The sequence below is a fragment of the Salmo salar genome, chromosome 15 (genome assembly GCF_965601325.2).
Source record: "Salmo salar chromosome 15, fSalSal1, whole genome shotgun sequence".
In the NCBI taxonomy this organism is placed as follows: domain Eukaryota; kingdom Metazoa; phylum Chordata; class Actinopteri; order Salmoniformes; family Salmonidae; genus Salmo; species Salmo salar.
Window position 1 is genome coordinate 71,425,063 of NC_138305.1, and position 13,166 is coordinate 71,438,228.

At 44.7% G+C, this 13,166-nt stretch overlaps 1 long non-coding RNA gene across 1 annotated transcript; it reads right to left on the reverse strand.

Moving 5' to 3' along the window:
• Window positions 1-66: 66 nt before the first annotated feature.
• Window positions 67-12,823, reverse strand: LOC145860898 (uncharacterized). Its single transcript, XR_014380662.1, has 5 exons — window positions 12,027-12,823; window positions 2,205-9,033; window positions 1,986-2,088; window positions 1,554-1,618; window positions 67-546 (listed from the first exon to the last, which is right to left on the reverse strand). It is a non-coding gene; the product is annotated as an uncharacterized LOC145860898 (long non-coding RNA).
• Window positions 12,824-13,166: the final 343 nt, after the last annotated feature.

Here is a 13,166-nt window from a genome sequence, read left to right on the forward strand (position 1 = left end):
GATCTTCCATCTGACTGAAGTGTGAAACGAAAACTACCGTTATGAGGAAATAATTACTATAAACTTCATTTCTCAAAACATTTTATTTTCATCAAGCAAAACATACAAAGGTAGCGTTTAAAAGGCTTTATGCAAATGTATCATTTCCAATATCAACAGATGTCAGATCAACTAAATGTGTTCCTAAAACTGAAAACAGTTTCTAAATCAATCAAAAACAAGACAAAAAGGCAAGACGGATCAGTTACTGACAGAGTACATGCTGAACGGCTCATCGCATTTATTTCACGCAGCTCGGAGGACATGCGTGTGTTTTTCCTGTTTTGGGGATGTATTGTGAGTGCGTGTGTTTGACAAAAAAAACAACTGAATGTGTTGCACATTGTGTGTGTCCATCCTATTTTTTTTTGGTGAGCGCGCTGGCTGAGGAGAAAGCCGATGAGCAGCGGGACCACAAAGATGGCCAGGAAGATGCCCAGTGCCACACCAGAGGGAGGAGGAAGGAATGCCCTGTGCACACTGAATGTAGTGGTCAGCGTATAGTAGCTGCAGAAACACAGAGACAGTAAATATCATCATAAATATTACAAGATCAATGACAATCCAGTTTTAATGTTTACTATAGAATATGGCATATAAATAGCATACTATCTATGAACATTTCTTATAGGTTGTACTCCACTTGATATGAAAATATTCAAGTACCGTATTCAACCTTCAGTTGATGTATTACAGAGTACAGCCTGGTAACTAAGTGCACTCATAAAAATAAAAAAAAAGGCCAGGTACAAAGCAAGCAGAGGGATGAATGTATTAGATATTAATGAGGACAAGGACGATGTATCTGCATTTTATAAGTTGAAAACGTTGGACGAATATCCAATTCAAATGTGGGAAATGAGGAAAGATCCTCCCTCAGGATGCAGGCTATATGACTCTGCTTACAGTGCATGGGGGCCTCTAGTCTACAGTGCATGGGGGCCTCTAGTCTACAGTGCTGTGTCAACAAATTCCTATCGGCCATTATTGATTGGTGATAAAGTATGAATTCAATTGAGTTGCTATATTATATTCCTGTACATATATTCCTGGTCCAGGCTGTGCTGGGGTTTGGTTTATTTTGCTGTTGGCTCAGCAGAGAGGTCCAGTTCTTGGGCTGGAAGACACACTTGGCCTCCTGGCCCGCGTGATGGTACTGGTAGTTATGCATGCCGTTCACTTCAAACATCACAAAGTCGCCACTCGCCTGCTCCACAAGCTCATTACCATTCCAGCTGCAATGGAACAGGGTGGGTTTGATGTTGGCTCAGGATCAAAACCAAGCAGCCATGTTTACCTGCTCTAGAAAAGGCTGTGTGATGGGTTGGCTCTGTCACTGTTGCTCTGTGACGGAGTGCCATGCTTGTTCTAATGGTCTTTGTGTGTGTGTGCGCCATGTAGTTATATCAAGGGTCTGTCTGAACTCCACTTCACACAGAGATGACAGGTTTTCTTACACTGAACGATGTATAGAGAAAAGGGTTTCAGAGAAAAGGGTTGCCAGGGTTACTCACAGCTCCATGGAGGGTATCCGGGGGTATCGTGGTAGACCAGCAGGGGGCAGAAGTAGTCTGTGATGCTGTAGTAGGAGATATACAGGTCACTGGAGGCAGAGCTAGGCCTGAACAGGTGCAGAGGTTCATACATACTTCTTAGTGGAGGAGGGAAAAGTGGTGGAAGAGGAGGATAATGAATGAAATACTAGTGGTTATAACTGCACATGACATGACAAAAAAATATATTTACGGAAATAACCTTCTTATAACTCTGTAATACCTTTCTTTGTGGAAGCCTTATGTTCCGCGAATGAAAAAGATAAAAAAAAACACTTTGGCATCACAAGCATTTTTTGTCGTTGTATAGAACAGATCAAATGTTTATTTAACATTTCTATCAAGCGTGACAGTCTAGAATCTAGTTCCATCAGTGCTCTGTAACAACCTCACCGCACAAGCTGCTTGAGGATGACGTAAGAGAAGTTGTCCTGAAGCTGGTCTTGAGTGAACGTGCCCTTAGTGCAAGTGGTTATGTTCCTGTGGCAAAAAAAAACTAAAACGACAGAAAGAACCAATATGTTTGAACACTTAGCTCTTACTGTAGTATCATTCAGAAATGTTTTGAATGTTTAGAAAATAGGAAATACAGCATGAGGATTTATCCCTCACCTCAAAATTCCGGTATGCTTTCCAGGAGGGCATCCAGTGAATGTGAGCTTTCTAAAATGGGAAAAAGTGAATACAATAGTATGTAACTCCACACTGGAGGTAGATAGCTTGTCCCCATGGTGTATACAGAAAAGGCTAACACGTCCCCATGTTAACTCATACACGTTAACTCATACACATTATCGTGACTGTTAGAGGGATGGGTTTCTGACCAGGGGGTTGAGGTCTTTGCAGGACACGTCTCTTCCCATCAGGTCTACTATGATGGTGGAGAGGCTTCCTTTATGTGGACTGGAACAGACCCAGAGAAAACACCATACTGTCCTTTTCACCAGCTAGAACTCCTATTGCCAATTTGTGTTCTTACCTCGGCTTGAGGGTTCAATCTGCTGCCTCCATAAATGCCAGCTGCTTCAATTCAATTTACTGCCATTTAGACATACATTGAGTGTACATCCCATTAACAACAACTGCTCTTTCTGAACAACACCTGCTCTTTTTGCTCTTTCTGAACAACACCTGCTCTTTCTGAACAACACCTGCTCTTTCTGAACAACACCTGCTCAAGCTCGATGGGGCCGACAGAGACGGCAGATTCGCTTCTAGTCCTTAAGAAACTTTGCAGTATTTTTTTTATTTTTATGTATTACTTCTTACATTGTTAGCCCAGAAAACCTTAAGTGTTATTACATACAGCCGGGAAGAACTATTGGATATCAGAGAGATGTCAACTTACCAGCACAACCAGCATTACGACCAGGAATACGACTTTCCCAAAGCGGATCCTTTGTCTGCACCTCCCAGGGCATTTGAACTGATTCCAGAGGGCAACCCAAAACAACGCCGCCGGAGGAGAGGGTGCCGGAGCGGCCTTCTAGTGAGGCTTTGGATACGAGCATACCACCCACCGCTTCCGAGTATATTACTCGCTAACGTCCAGTCCCTAGTTAACAAAGTCGATGAAATCAGGGCAAGAGTTTCTTTTCAAAGAGATATCCGGGATTGTAACATACTCTGTTTCACGGAAACATGGCTAGCTTGGGACATGCTGTCGGAGTCAATACAGCCAACAGGATTTTCAGTGCATCGCGCCGACAGAAATAAACATCTCTCCGGTAAGAAGAAGAACGGGGGGGTATGTTTCATGACTAACGACTCATGGTGTAATTGTAACAACATACAGGAACTCAAGTCCTTTTGTTCATCTGACCTAGAATTCCTCACAATCAAATGCAGACCATATTATCTCCCAAGAGAACTCTCCTCGGTTATTGTGACAGCTGTGTATATCCCCCCGCAAGCGGATACCAAGACGGCCATCAAGGAACTTCTTTATGCAAACGACTTTATGCAAACTGGAAACCATATATCCTGTGGCTGCATTTATTGTAGTTGGGGATTTTAACAAAGCTAATTTGAGTAACAAGCTCGACCATTGCTACTCTAACTTCCGCGATGCCCCGCCCTCCTTTTGGCAAATCTGACCATGACTCCATCTTGTTGCTCCCTTCCTATAGGCAGAAACTAAAACAGGAAGCGCCCGTGCTTAGGTCTATCCAACGCTGGTCTGACCAATCGGATCCCACGCTTCAAGATTGCTTCGATCATGTGGACTGGGATATGTTCCGGGTAGCCTCAGAGAACAACATTGACGCATACACTGACTCGGTGAGCGAGTTTATAAGGAAGTGTATAGGAGATGTTGTACCCACTGTGACTATTAAAACCTTCTCTAACCAGAAACCATAGCTTGATGGCAGCATTCGTGCAAAACTGAAAGCACGTACCACTGCATTTAGTCATGGCAAGGAAACTGGGAATATTGTTGAATACAAACAGTGTAGTTATTCCCTCTGTAAGGCAATCAAACAAGCAAAGTGTCAGTACAGAGACAAAGTGGAGTCGCAATTCAACGGCTCAAACACGAGACGTATGTGCAGGATCTACAGACAATCACGGATTGCAAAAAGAAAACCAGCACCGTTGCGGACATCGACGTCTTGCTTCCAGACAAATTAAACAACTTCTTTGCGCGCTTTGAGGACAATACAGTGCCACCAACGCGGCCCGCTACCAAAGACTGTGGGCTCTCCTTCTCCGTGGCCGATGTGAGTAAAACATTTAAACGTGTTAACCCTCGCAAGGCTGCCGGCCCAGACGGCATACCTAGCCGCGTCCTCAGAGCATGCGCAGACCAGCTGGCTGGTGTGTTTACGAACATATTCAATCAATCCCTATCCCAGTCTGCTGTCCCCACATGCTTCAAGATGGCCACCATTGTTCCTGTTCCCAAGAAAGCCAAGGTAACTGAATGACTATCTAAATGACTATCGTCCCATAGAACTCACTTCAGTCATCATGAAGTGCTTTGAGAGACTAGTCAAGGATCATATCACCACCCTACATGTCACCCTAGACCAGTGGTTCCCAAACGTTTTATAGTCCCGTACCCCTTCAAACATTCAACCTCCAGCTGCATACCCCCTCTAGCACCAGGGTCAGCGCACTCTCAAATGTTTTTTTTTTGCCATCATTGTAAGCCTGCCACACACACACTAGACGATACATTTATTAAACATACGAATGAGTGTGAGTTGTCACAAACTGGCTCGTGGGAAGTGGCAAAGAGCTCTTATAGGACCAGGGCACAAATAATAATATAATAATAATCAATAATTTTGCTCTTTATTTAGCCATCTTACATTTAAAACTTTATTTGTTTATCGAAAATTGTGAATAACTCAGGTTAATGAGAAGGGTGTGCTTGAAAGGATGCACATAACTCTGGAATGTTGGGTTGTATTGGAGAGAGTCTCAGTCTTAAAACATTTTTCACACACAGTCTGTGCCTGTATTTAATTTTCAGGCTAGTGAGGGCCGAGAATCCACTCTCACATATCCACTCTCACATAGGTACGTGGTTGCAAAGGGCATCAGTGTCTTAACAGCACGATTTGCCAAGGCAGGATACTCTGAGCGCAGCCTAATCCAGAAATCTGGCAGTGGCTTCTGATTCAATTCAATTTTCACAGAACCACATGTTGCAATTTCAATGAGGCTCTCTTGTTCAGTTATCGGTAAGTGGACTGGAGGCAGGGCATGAAAGGGATAACGAATCCAGTTGTTTGTGTCCTCTGTTTCAGGAAAATTGCGCACCCGGCTCACTCAGGTGCTTCGCTATATCACATTTGACATTGTCTGTGAGCTTGAGTTCATTTGCACACAAAAAATCATACAATGATGGAAAGACCTGTGTGTTGTCCTTGTTAATGCAGACAGAAAATAGCTTCTTAATCATAGCCTCAATTTTGTCCCGCACATTGAATATAGTTGCGGAGAGTCCCTGTAATCCTAGAATCAGATCATTCAGGCGAGAAAAAACATCACACAGATAGGCCAGTCGTGTGAGAAACTCGTCATCATGCAAGCGGTCAGACAAGTGAAAATTATGGTCAGTAAAGAAAACTTTAAGCTTGTATCTCAATTCAAAAAAACATGTCAATACTTTGCCCCTTGATAACCAGCGCACTTCTTGTATGTTGTAAAAGCCTTACATGGTTGCTGCCCATATCATTGCATAGTGCAGAAAATACACGAGAGTTCAGGGGCCTTGCTTTAACAAAACGTGTCCAAAACGTCTTTCAAGCTGTCAGGCATTCCCTTGGCAGCAAGAGCCTCTCGGTGGATGCTGCAGTGTACCCAAGTGGCATCGGGAGCAACTGCTTGCACATGCGTTACCACTCTACTATGTCTCCCTGTCATGGCCTTTGCGCCATCAGTACAGATACCAACACATCTTGACCACCAAAGTCCATTTGATGTCACGAAGCTGTCCAGTACTTTAAAAATATCCTCTCCTGTTGTCCTGGTTTCCAGTGGTTTGCAGAAGAGGATGTCTTCCTTAATTGACCCCTCATAAACGTAACGGACATATACCAGGATCTGTGCCACGCCCGCCACATCTGTTGACTCATCCAGCTGTAACGCATAGAATTCACTGGCTTGTATGCAAAGCAGTAATTGTTTCAAAACATCTCCTGCCATGTCACTGATGCGTCGTGAAATAGTGTTGTTTGATGAAGTCATTGTCTGTATAGTTTTTTTGGCCTTTTCCCCCAGCATTGTCCCAGCCATATCCGCGGAAGCAGGAATAATTAAGTCCGCCACAATAGTATGGGGCTTGCCTGTCCTAGCCACTCGGTAGCTCACCATCTAAGACACTTCTAGCCCCTTCATATTAATGGTATCTGTTGCTTTTATACATGTCTTACTACTCGAAAGTCCTCTTAATTCTCGCTCAAAAAACTCCCGTGGCTTATTTTTCAAATTGACATGTTTTGTTTCTAAATGTCTGCGCAAGAGTGAAGGTTTCATCGAGTTGTGAGATAGTACTTTTGCACATATAACACACTGTGGCTGAGAAACGGTACTACTCCCAATGTAAGTGAACCCCAAATCAATGTAGTTCTCATCATATTTGCGTCTCTTCGATGGTCCAACGTCCCTGTCTGTTGTTCGGTGCTTTCCCGGGGGCAGTAGCTCTTCGGCTGCATCAGATTCACAACTGTCAGTGTCCATGCTAGCTGGGCTAACAACAAATGTAGAATTACTGATGCTAGCATTGGATGTGCTCGTGGAAGCAGAACAACTTGTGTCATTGACAGGTGCAGGTGTAGTACTGCTGGTAGTAGCAGTACTACCAGTAGAGCTGGTATGTGTCTCTATGGACGCGGGCCTTACTTTTTTTAACCATTTATCAATTTTTGAGAAAATGGAATGAGCAGCAGCTACGTTTGGCTACATACAGACCGTTAGTGTAATTCCCACGAGAGAGTAACGGTTAATGTGATTGGATGTTAATTATTTGACTAGGCTACCTGTATTTGACATTGTGTTGCTATTTCTCTGAACACTAGATGGTTTAATTTTATTTTTGGCAGTGAAACGATGCTACTCAGGCGAGAAAAAAACCTCACCCAAATGTGTAGCCCCGTTGGAAAATATAAAGGGACTGTTTGAAAATGTGAAGATTTTTAAATATTATTTTTTATGTGAATCACAATTTTATTTGGCGTACCCCCAACGGCATTGCGCGTACCCCTGGGGGTACCGCAGTTTGGGAATACCTGTCACCCTAGACCCACTTCAATTTGCTTACCGCCCCAATAGGTCAACAGACGATGCGATCGCCATCACACTACACACTGCCCTAACCCATCTGGACAAAAGGAACACCTATGTAAGAATGCTGTTCATTGACTACAGCTCAGCATTCAACACCATAGTACCCTCCAAACTCATCATAAGCTTGAGTCCCTAGGTCTTGACCCCGCCCTGTGCAACTGGGTCCTGGACTTCCTGACGGGCCGCCCCCAGGTGGTGAAGGTAGGAAACAACATCTCCACTCCGTTGATCCTTAACACTGGGGCCCCACAAGGGTGCGTTCTCAGCCCCCTCCTGTACACCCTGTTCACCCACGAATGCGTGGCCATGCACGCCTCCAACTCAATCATCAAGTTTGCTGACGACACAACAGTGGTAGGCTTGATTACCAACAACGACGAGACAGTCTACAGGGAGGAGGTGAGGGCCCTCGGAGTGTGGTGTCAGGAAAATAACCTCTCACTCAACGTCAACAAAACAAAAGAGATGATCGTGGACTTCAGGAAACAGCAAAGGGAGCACCCCCCTATCCACATCGACGGGACAGCAGTGGAGAAGGTGGAACGTTTTAAGTTCCTCTGTGTACATATCACCGACAAACTGAAATGGTCCATGCACACAGACAGTGTGGTGAAGAAGGCGCAACAGTGCCTCTTCAACCTCAGGAGGCTGAAAAAATGTGGCTCACTAACTTTTACAGGTGCACAATTGAGAGCATCCTGTCGGACTGTATCACTGCCTGGTACGGCAACCGCACCGCCCACAACCACAGGGCTCTCCAGAGGGTGGTGCGGTCTGCACAACACCTACAACACCCGATGTCACAGGAAGACAAAAAAGATCCCGAGCCACAGCCTGTTCACCCCGCTTCCATCCAGAAGGCGAGGTCCGTACAGGTGCATCAAAGCTGGGACAGAGAGATAGAAGTTGTTTTTCAATCTCAAGGCCATCAGATTGTTGAACAGCCATCACTAGCACAGAGAGGCAGCTGCCTACCTACAGACTTGATATCATTGACCACTTTAATAAATGGAACACTAGTCACTTTAATAATGCCACTTCAAGAATGTTTACATATCTCGCATTACTTATCTCATATGTATATATTGTATACTGTATCCTACACTATATATTCTTTACTATCTATTGCATCTCAGCCGCTCTGTCACTGCTCATTCATATATTTTATATTTATATATTCTTATCTCATTCCTTTACTAGATTATGTGTATTAGGTTTTGTTGTGGAATTTGTTAGATATTAGGTTATGTTGTGGAATTGTTAGATATTACCTGTTAGATACTGCTGCACTTTATGAATCTTCACACGGGGAAGAATGTGCAGGGAGGTGGACGTTGCTGGCCATGCCGATGTAGAAAAGCTCCCCTGCAAACGTGCTGTGGAACTGCTCATGGCTATATCTCAAATGACACCTTATTCTCTGTTTACTGTTGGGGAATGGGGTGTCATATTAAGATTTTAGACTTAGAGAATGTGATGCGTCACCTTCACTTACTGGACAGGACTGGACAGGACTGGACAGGACCGGACAGGTGGTGTGGTATGTGTTAGCCTTATAGTCAAAGTCCACCCCTCTGAGCAGCAGGTCCTCCCGGGCTTGGATCAGCATCAGTTTCTCCTTGGACATGTCAATGACAGACGCAAACTGAAACAGGCAGGCAGACACAAGACAGTACAAAACATTATAGGACAGGACAGCTCTGTTACTGACAGTACATTTATTTACCCAGTCAGGTCCCTAGACATCATTCTGTATAATAATACATGTGTAACATACAGGTCTACAGTGTATATTTATGACAACACTGGCCAGGGCTGAGGACATCTCATTATCACTGAAGGGATTTCAGAACTGGCAGTTGAAGCAGTTGCAATTGAGCTGCACAATATGAAAGCAGTTGCACAATATTTCTGGGGGTGGCAGCTAGCCTAACGGTTAGAAAAGCAGGCCAGCAACCAGAGGGTTACAAGTTCAAATAGATACCATTGCTTGCTGTTGTGCCCTTGAGCAAGGCACTTAATCCCCTACAATTGCTCCAGCTGCACTGCGGCTGACCCATTGCTTCCAGCCCCTTGTGTGTGTGTGTGTGTGTGTGTGTGTGTGTGTGTGTGTGTGTGTGTGTGTGTGTGTGTGTGTGTGTGTGTGGTGTGTGTGTGTGTGTGTGTGTGTGTGTGTGTGTCTTGGGGGGTTGGGTTGAGAGCAGAAATACACATTTCCATACTCTGCAAGCTTGGAGAAACAGGAAAAAGTCTTCCCACACTTCCAGTCAGATGCAAATGTATTTTAATTATAGCTGAGCTTTCTGAGTCTTTTTCCTGTTTCTCCAGTTTTTCCTTTTGCCTCTAGCACCTTCACAAATCAGATTTGGATGTGCAGTAGATTCTGCCTTTTACATACTCTGCAAGTGAAAAAAATGTTAATCTTATTTTAATATGAAAATGACATGTTAATGACATACTGTATGTTTAGTATGTAAACTCAGCAAAAAAAAAGAAACGTCCTCTCACTGTCAACTGCGTTTATTTTCAGCAAACTTAACATGTGTAAATATTTGTATGAACATAACAAGATGCAACAACTGAGACATAAACTGAACAAGTTCCACAGACAAGTGACCAACATAAATTGAATAATGTGTCCCTGAACAAAGGGGGGGGTCAAAATCAAAAGTAACAGTCAGTATCTAGTGTGGCCACCAGCTGCATTAAGTACTGCAGTGCATCTCCGCCTCATAGACTGCACCAGATTTGCCAGTTCTTGCTGTGAGATGTTACCCTAATCTTCCACCAAGGCACCTGCAAGTTCCCAGACATTTCTGGGGGGGAATGGCCCTAGCCCTCACCCGCCGATCCAACAGGTCCCAGATGTGCTCAATGGGATTGAGATCCGGGCTCTTCGCTGGCCATAGCAGAACACTGACATTCATGTCTTGCTGCAGGAAGTCACGCACAGAACGAGCAGTATGGCTGGTGGCATTGTCATGCTGGAGGGTTATGTCAGGATGAGCCTGCAGGAAGAATACCACATGAAGGAGGAGGATGTCTTCCCTGTAACGCACAGCGTTGAGATTGCCTGCAATGACTACAAGCTCAGTCCGATGATGCTGTGACACACCGCCCCAGACCATGACGGACCCTCCACCTGCAAATCGATCCCGCTCCAGAGTACAGGCCTCGGCGTAACGCTCATTCCTTCGACGATAAACGCGAATCCGACCTTCACCCCTGGTGAGACAAAACCATGACTCATCAATGAAGAGCACTTTTTGCCAGTCCTGTCTGGTCCAGCGACGGTGGGTTTGTGCCCATAGGCGACGTTGTTGCCAGTTGTCACGTCCTGACCATATACTTAGGTTTTTTTGTATTATATTTGGTCAGGACGTGGCAGTTATGTTTGGTTATGGTATAGTGGGGTTGTGAGTGTTGGGGTAGGTTCTAGGTTAGGTATTTCTATGTGGAGTTTAGTGAGTATGTTTGTTTGGTTAATTGGGGTTGGGACTCTCAGTTGAAGGCAGGTGTTGTCTATCTGCCTTTGATTGAGAGTCCCATATAGTGGGGTGTGTTTGTTTGATTTTTGTGGGTAATTGTAATTTTGCACTGTGTTTCGTTTCACCTGTGAAACTGTCACCTTTCTCCTCTGCGTGTTTATTTTGTTTTGTCGTTTCCATCTAAAATAAATATGATGTGGAACAGTCAACCTGCTGCGTATTGGTCATCGAGTGATTTCGACATATCTTCCGATGAGGGAGAATACGAGGAACGTGACACCAGTGATGTCTGGTGAGGACCTGCCTTACAACAGGCCTACAAGCACTTAGTCCAGCCTCTCTCAGCCTATTGCGGACCGTCTGAGCACTGATGGAGGGATTGTGTGTTCCTGGTGTAACTCGGGCAGTTGTTGTTTCCATCCTGTACCTGTCCCGCAGGTGTGATGTTCGGATGTACCGATCCTGTGCAGGTGTTGTTACACATGGTCTGCTACTGCGAGGACGATCAGCTGTCCGTCCTGTCTCCCTGTAGCGCTGTCTTAGGCGTCTCACAGTACGGACATTGCAATTTATTGCCCTGGCCACATCTGCAGTCCTCACGCCTCTTTGCAGCGCAGCATGCCTAAGGCACATTCACGCAGATGAGCAGGGACCCTGGGCATCTTTCTTTTAGTGTTTTTGCGAGTCAGTAAAAAGGCTTCTTTAGTGTCCTAAGTTTTCATAACCGTGACCTTAATTGCCTACCGTCTGTAAGCTGTTAGTGTCTTAAATACCATTCCACAGGTGCACGTTCATTAATTGTTTATGAATCATTGAACAAGCATGGAAAACAGTGTTTAAACCCTTTACAATGAAGATATGTGAAGTTATCTGGATTTTTACGACAGGGTCCTGAAAAAGGGACATTTCTTTTTTTGCCTTGTTTATATATGCATATACATCCTGAATGCTTCCACTTACTGTATTTGTCTCTAGGCCAGCCCTGCCATAATACAGCACCCCATCGCTGGCGACAACAGCTATCATACCATTGTCATCTAACCACACACAAGATATTGGTTTAGCACAATTTACAACACACAAACACACAAATGTGATTCACACAGTGGGGACATTGTTTGAGTCTAATTTATGACACATGAACACTCACAGACACACGCAGAGTTGTCAAGTAGAGATGACCTGTTGCTTGCCACCTGCACAATTGTGACATTAGGTGGGAGGGTGGCATTCTCTTCTCCCATCACGTACACTGGCACAATCACAACACCTGAAAACCAAAATCGGCATTAAGTTATGTCAGAACTGTGAGACAAAAGGATATTCTTTGGTCACCCGCTGTTATTCTTTAAATAGACTAATATCACGAAGAGAATCCAGCATCCGGCTGAGCCGCCTCATGCATGGGGACCCTTTAGTTGCTGATTGTGGAGTACCATGGTTGGGTGAGTAGAGCAGCATGTGTGGAGGACAGATTAGGTGGCCTCTCGTGCCTGCTAGCTAGATCACGTGGATGCTGGACGGCGGGTCTCGCGTGGGTTGCTCGTCTTTCTGCAGCGAGTGACTTGCGGAAATGTTCCAGGAACAAAACTGCATGGCTGTGACTGTTTGGTGACTTCAGGCATGACCATGGTCAATCTCTCACCTTCGGCTGTTCATTATGATAGCCACAATGCTTGACACAGTGGACATGTTGAATAACCCTCTGATAAATTCCTGTGAAATGAGACTGAGAGTTGGCTTTAGGGTTCTGATGACTTTTTTAAGCTTAGACCTGAGGAACTATAGACTATGACCTTGAATGCTTTTGCAAAAGTTTGATTGCTACTGTTAACTTCAAAGAAGAACTTTGAGGTGACATTGACTGACAGAATATCAAAGCTCATCGTTGCCTTGGGATCCATGTAGAACTGCTGGTCCTCAAGAGCAGGGTTCCCAAACTCGGTCCTGGGGTCCCCCCTTGGTTCACGTTTTGGTTTTTGCAGGACCGAGTTTGGAAAACCCTGCTCAAGAGGACTCCCCAGATTGTATAGCAGAACACAAGAGCTCACTTCCTGTTGACAAAAAAAAACTATGCACAACACATCACATAGCCATTTCCAGCAGTCTGGAAACATCTAGGAGCAACAACGGCTCAGCTGCGAAGTGGTAGGCCACACAAGCTCACAGAACTGGACCACCGAGTTCTGAAGAGCGTAGCGTAAAAATCGCCTGTCCTCGGTTGCAACACTCACTACCGAGTTCCAAACTGCCTCTGGAAGAAAAGTCAGCACAAGAACTGTTCGTGAGG